The 5,475-nt window shown below is 35.9% G+C and overlaps 1 long non-coding RNA gene across 1 annotated transcript; it reads right to left on the bottom strand.

Annotated features, from left to right (window-relative positions):
• Nucleotides 1-268: 268 nt before the first annotated feature.
• LOC125348205 lies at nt 269-4,266 on the bottom strand. Its single transcript, XR_007210322.1, has 3 exons — nt 3,976-4,266; nt 1,136-1,196; nt 269-586 (listed from the first exon to the last, which is right to left on the bottom strand). It is a non-coding gene; the product is annotated as an uncharacterized LOC125348205 (long non-coding RNA).
• Nucleotides 4,267-5,475: the final 1,209 nt, after the last annotated feature.

The raw sequence follows: 5,475 nt of genomic DNA, 5'->3' as shown, positions 1-5,475 counted from the left end.
ATTTCATTGAATCCATATCCATGTAGAATGCTAATTCTGATTTAAGTTGTGTATCTGCCAACTGTTAGAATTAGTATCTACCTTTTTATAAGTCACCTATTTCATAGAGTTCTAGGAAAATAATATTTTACTGTAATAATAACTAATTATGTATCAATACTAAGTAATAAATTGCTGTGCAACAGATCTGAACTGGTTACTACAACTGACAAAAAAATCCAATGACTAGCCTATTGTGTTGATGGGTTTGGGGACAAAGAGATTTAACTTGGATTGGAATCCTAACTCTGTTTCTTCTGAGAATGTTAGGCCAATTATTTAACATGTTTGAGCTTCAGTTTCATCTATAAATGGATGAGAACTATTATTTCATAGAGTTATTTACCTTCTTTTGCCAAACTCATTCCTTCCATTCTTTTTGAATCTCTTTTAAATGGCCTGGCATATGTGTTTGTGTCAAGAATGTCAGGATCAGATTTAGTGCTGATGGATTTTAGAGTGATGTGGATGTCTTTGTTATATCTCCTCCCTGTTCTTACACTTGCTCTTTTATTGTGGCTAATGTACAGGTACCATATTGTTTTATCTACAATACAAACAGTGCGTGCCTTTTATATATTTTTATAACTTAAATAACCTTTGTATATAGGATCAGGATTCCTCAGAATATATAATGACTATGTGAAAAAGCAATAAATTACAATCATAATGATTACTTGAGACATGCAAAAATCACTTAAGGATGATAAATATTTGAGTTGCAAGAGGTAATAATTTGCTGTGTCACGATTAAAAATAGACCTCTTGCTAAGTTCTTCCAGAAATTTTGCTATAAAGGAGATAATTTGTTCAAAACAACATTTTGCCCATAGAGAAAGAATTTTTCTTGTACTGCCTATAACAAGCCAAATGAGACTTGTAAAAACAAGAGCATAATACTTTGGTAAATCACAATTAGGTACAATTTAGGAAATTAAGAATTTGAAAATTAAAAGCCATGAATATTTAAAAAGCTATTCTTACAGTTGTATGAAAAGGAGTGCCATAATATTTTTATTTTATTTCCTACAGTAAAATAATTTCATATTTGTCAAATAGGAAAACTGTAATGAATCTAATGACATTATGCACCTACCATATTAGGGACAGCTTGTTAAGCTGGAGTACAATATAGAGAAAAACATCCTCTGATTATTCTTCACAATACCCATCGAAAAAAATAAAGGAAAATTGATATTAATTCTGTTTTGCATGTAGGCAAATACATGTCTGTCAAAGGAAATCCATGCTCACATATAATTCTGGGTGTGACTCAAAGATTTAGATCATTCGTGAACTGTGGTAGCTTGAAGTTGACTCAGTAACTCAAAGAGTTTTACTATTATTATAGACTTCTTGTTGCTTCCTATTGTGCATTCTTGCCTTTCTCTTGGGTTCCTGGTCATACAGCTGAAAATATTTCATCCAGACAGACAACAGTAATATGACACAATTGGAAGAAAGAAAGAAGGAATCTGGGTATCTGAATCACTTTGTAGAACTGAGTTACCCTGCTAGTTTGTAGTGGCCAAGCTGTTGTAGGAGAAATTAACTTTCACTGCATTTAACTTTGTTAGATGTACTTCATTATACAGTTTTGTCATATCTACTTAGAACTTATTGTATTTAATCAAATTATTCAATAACATTTCTTTCTTGCTTTGGTCTTGGGGCTTGAACTCTAGGAGCTGTCCCTGGGCTCTTCAGCTCAAGATTTGTGCTCTACCACTTGAGCCACAGTGCCATTTCCCATTTTCTGGTGGTTAATTGGCGATAAGAGTCTCACAGGCTTGTTTTGAACCATGATCCTCAGATCTCAGCCTCCTAAGTATCTAGGATTACAGGAGTGAGCCACGGGTGCCCAGCTGTAAAATTTCTTTTCTTTGGAAATATATTATTTAGCACATTTCAAAGGTCCAGAAAATTTATAGTTAGAAAACTGACAGCAAGTGATTAAGGTTGAGATATCTAAAAGGTCAATATGTTCTAAATAATACATTATGAAAAAAATAATATTCTTTTTGTAGTTTGTTGGAGTTTAATTCACCAGTAAATTTTTTGTAATACTAGGATATGAATCCAGGGCCTTTTTTGTATTAGTTGGTTTTATCAGATAGATTTTCACACATTTTCCCAGGACTAGCCTAAATTGCTGTTCTGTTCTGTGTCTCTGTCATCATCTACCTCCTGAGTAACAGGGATTGCAGGAGTAAGCCATCATGCCAGGCTTTCCCAGTAACTTTTTTTGTTTGTTTGGTTTTTGTCTCCCCCTCCCCCAAGCAGTAACTCTTGATACAACATTTAAATAGTTTCTGTGGCTGGATTTGTTTTCAGTGTTCTTGATAATTTTCTTGAATCTCATGGGACATATGTTCTAGAGAGAAGACAGAAAAAGTAAATTAAAAATATTCAATTCAACTTGTGATTTTTTTTTTTTTTTTTTGGCCAGTCCTGGGCCTTGGACTCAGGGCCTGAGCACTGTCCCTGGCTTCTTCCCGCTCAAGGCTAGCACTCTGCCACTTGAGCCACAGCGCCCCTTCTGGCCGTTTTCTGTATATGTGGTGCTGGGGAATCGAACCTAGGGCCTCGTGTATCCGAGGCAGGCACTCTTGCCACTAGGCTATATCCCCAGCCCTCAACTTGTGATTTTGAGAGACATACCTTGAGGCCATGTTACTGTGCATTATTTGCTTATTGAATAGGGACAGACTTAGGTGAAGCCAGGGACTATGAGGAAGTAGATGGAATGTCTTTGTCATGATTACATTCCACTGTATGAGACCCTGGCTCAGGAGACTGTAGATGGAGACCTTTCTCTACTGGCTGTGAGGACTAGGGAACAGAACTTTATTGATCACTTGTAAAATTTAGGTGTGGCTTCCAACTGACAGGAAGGAAGACATGAGGCCCTTATATAATTCAAACAAAATGAAATCTGGCAAAACCCAGGATGAATGTGAATGTTAATTCTTCCTCAGTCGGGCCTTCAAATAAGGACACATCAGGTAGCAATAGTCACTGTGGCTCCATGAGAAACAGAACTGACTGACCCTTGATCCAGAGAGCCAAGAGACAATGAATGTACATGGCTTCAAATTGCCAGGATTGTGACAAACACAACAGTAGAAAATTCACATATGGATAGTGATGCATTTTGTGACAAAGACAAGAAAGAAAGAGGGAAAGGAAGGAAGGAAGAAAGGAAGGAAGGAAGACAGAAAAGAAGAAAGAAATCTCTATCAATCCAAAACACTCAGTTTTGAATCTCCATGGATAATTTCTGGCTCATTCCCCTCAAGCTACTTTCCTAAAGCTTCTGAATAATAATAGAATCGCTCACTAAAATAATTGCATTATTCAGCAATGATAACAATAAACAGCTCATCTCAGGCTACATTTCTACCTGGATAGCCACATTTAATAGCCGGATTTTTTTTTCTAGTCTGCTTTCTAACAACCCAAGTAGCTATCTGAACAACAAATTATTCTGACCTATTTTTGCTTGCTTTTCTATTAGCCATTGCTATCGGATACACCTAATTTTAATAATACGGACAACTAGATAAAGAAATTTGTAGTCTGAGAAATTCTCACACATTTTAGAAACCATACTTTTAATAGTTAAAAAATTATTTAAAATAAGATACTTTATCTCTAGCAAAGACATAAAATATTAATAATTAGATACAATTAAACTTCTAAAATATCTCACTAAATCAACAGCCTGTGGCTTGGAGATTTAGAATATTATAAATTTTCTAACACGAAGAAAACTTTTCTATCTGATAGTAAATAACAAAATTCATTATTCTCTAAGGGCATTTCTCCATAATAGCAAGATTTTGTTTTAGTAAAAAGGAAAATGGAAGTGTACATATACTTAATATTTGTTACACAAGAAAGCCACTAACTTAAATGTAAGTTTTGATTCCTTACTTCTGTAACTCAGTCTCTGTCACCAAAAATTCTGATTTAACAAGTTCCCATGGTTTCAGAAATGAGGGCAGAGGAAAGTGAAATGCCCAGGAGTCTGGTTTTAAATCTTCCTGTCCATTCGGATGCACTCTCAAGTTTTAGATCTATTGGCTTATTTCATTTCAGCTCAGTAGGTCTTCTTTGAAAACAGAATCTGGCGGTTATAGAACCACTAGAATCCATTACTTATTACCAGCTTTTAAATGAAACTTGCTGTTTCAAGTTCTAAGAATTCTGAGTAACTGATATGAAGTATGTCCCTGGTTAGTAGATCCTCTCCTTTACCAGTAACCTGAGTTCCCAGAAAATAGAAGTGGGAGCCTGGGAAAGAAAAGTGATATACGTGTGTGTGTGTGTGTGTGTGTGTGTGTGTGTACGTGATCAAGCACTGATACATGGTCACGGTGGACAATTTTGCTGTAAACCAAATACTCTTGTCTAGTTGTCTAACAGGTACTCAACCTTCAGGGCTCAGTTTCAGTACCGCCATCTTCAGGAAAACCAGGCTCCACTTGATCGCTCCTCTCATAATGCCCTGATTTAAGGATCGACTTTTCTCTACTGACAGGCTGACCACTCGAGGCAGGGTCATCGCGTAAGGTTTCTTAGAACATGGCCAGAACTAAAACTAGGAAGTAATGGACAGAGAAAGTAGGTAACAAAGAAAGAAAAGGGCACATGGATAATATTATATACCGACATGACTCCTTTGGGCTATTACCTATTTTGGCTATGTGCCTGTGATTCTTTTTTAAATCTACTCATTCCCCCCCCCCCCCCATTCTTTTCATTTACTTTGCATCCTACATAAGATTTTATATTGGTTGGAGGAAAATAGTTAGGATTGAATAGATGAACATGAGAAGAAACACACTCACATATACACACAAACACACACACAGAAAGAGAGGGAGCACAGTTGACTTATAGCATGAACTAGGGCATTAGTTTACTTAAAAAAAGTCAATTAGAAGAAAAAGAAATAGTTGTTTATCTTGCCAACTTGTACAGACTGTGTCCGTGCATCTAAATAGTTCTAAATGAAGTGAAAAAGCCATTTTTTAGATGAATTTCAGTTAACACTTCGGGGAGCAATGCTAGAATTCAAAACCACCATTTGCAACCCTGAATGAAATCATTAATTCAAGCAATATTCAGTAGGGAGTGAAACATTTAGATAAAAGATAGACTGACATTTTCCAGGGGATGATAGTCTAGCTCTCTCTTTTACAGGAGAAAAATCAAATAAGAGTGTACTCCGGATACAACGTGAAGTCCACAGTGTCTTTCAAAAGCAAACAAACGAAAGTGTCCCTTATCTGTGCAAGCTCATAGTACTGGATTCTAGTTATAGAAGTTATGAGAGATATAGGAATATGTCAAACAGCATAATAAAGAAACCAAATGTGAAAAGGACCAAACTCAGTTTGGACAACTTCATAGAATAAAAGAAGGGGAAGA

The sequence above is a fragment of the Perognathus longimembris genome, chromosome 3, assembly GCF_023159225.1.
Source record: "Perognathus longimembris pacificus isolate PPM17 chromosome 3, ASM2315922v1, whole genome shotgun sequence".
NCBI lineage: Eukaryota > Metazoa > Chordata > Mammalia > Rodentia > Heteromyidae > Perognathus > Perognathus longimembris.
The sequence above is the reverse complement of the archived record's forward strand: the minus strand, read 5'-3'. Positions and strand labels throughout refer to the sequence as shown.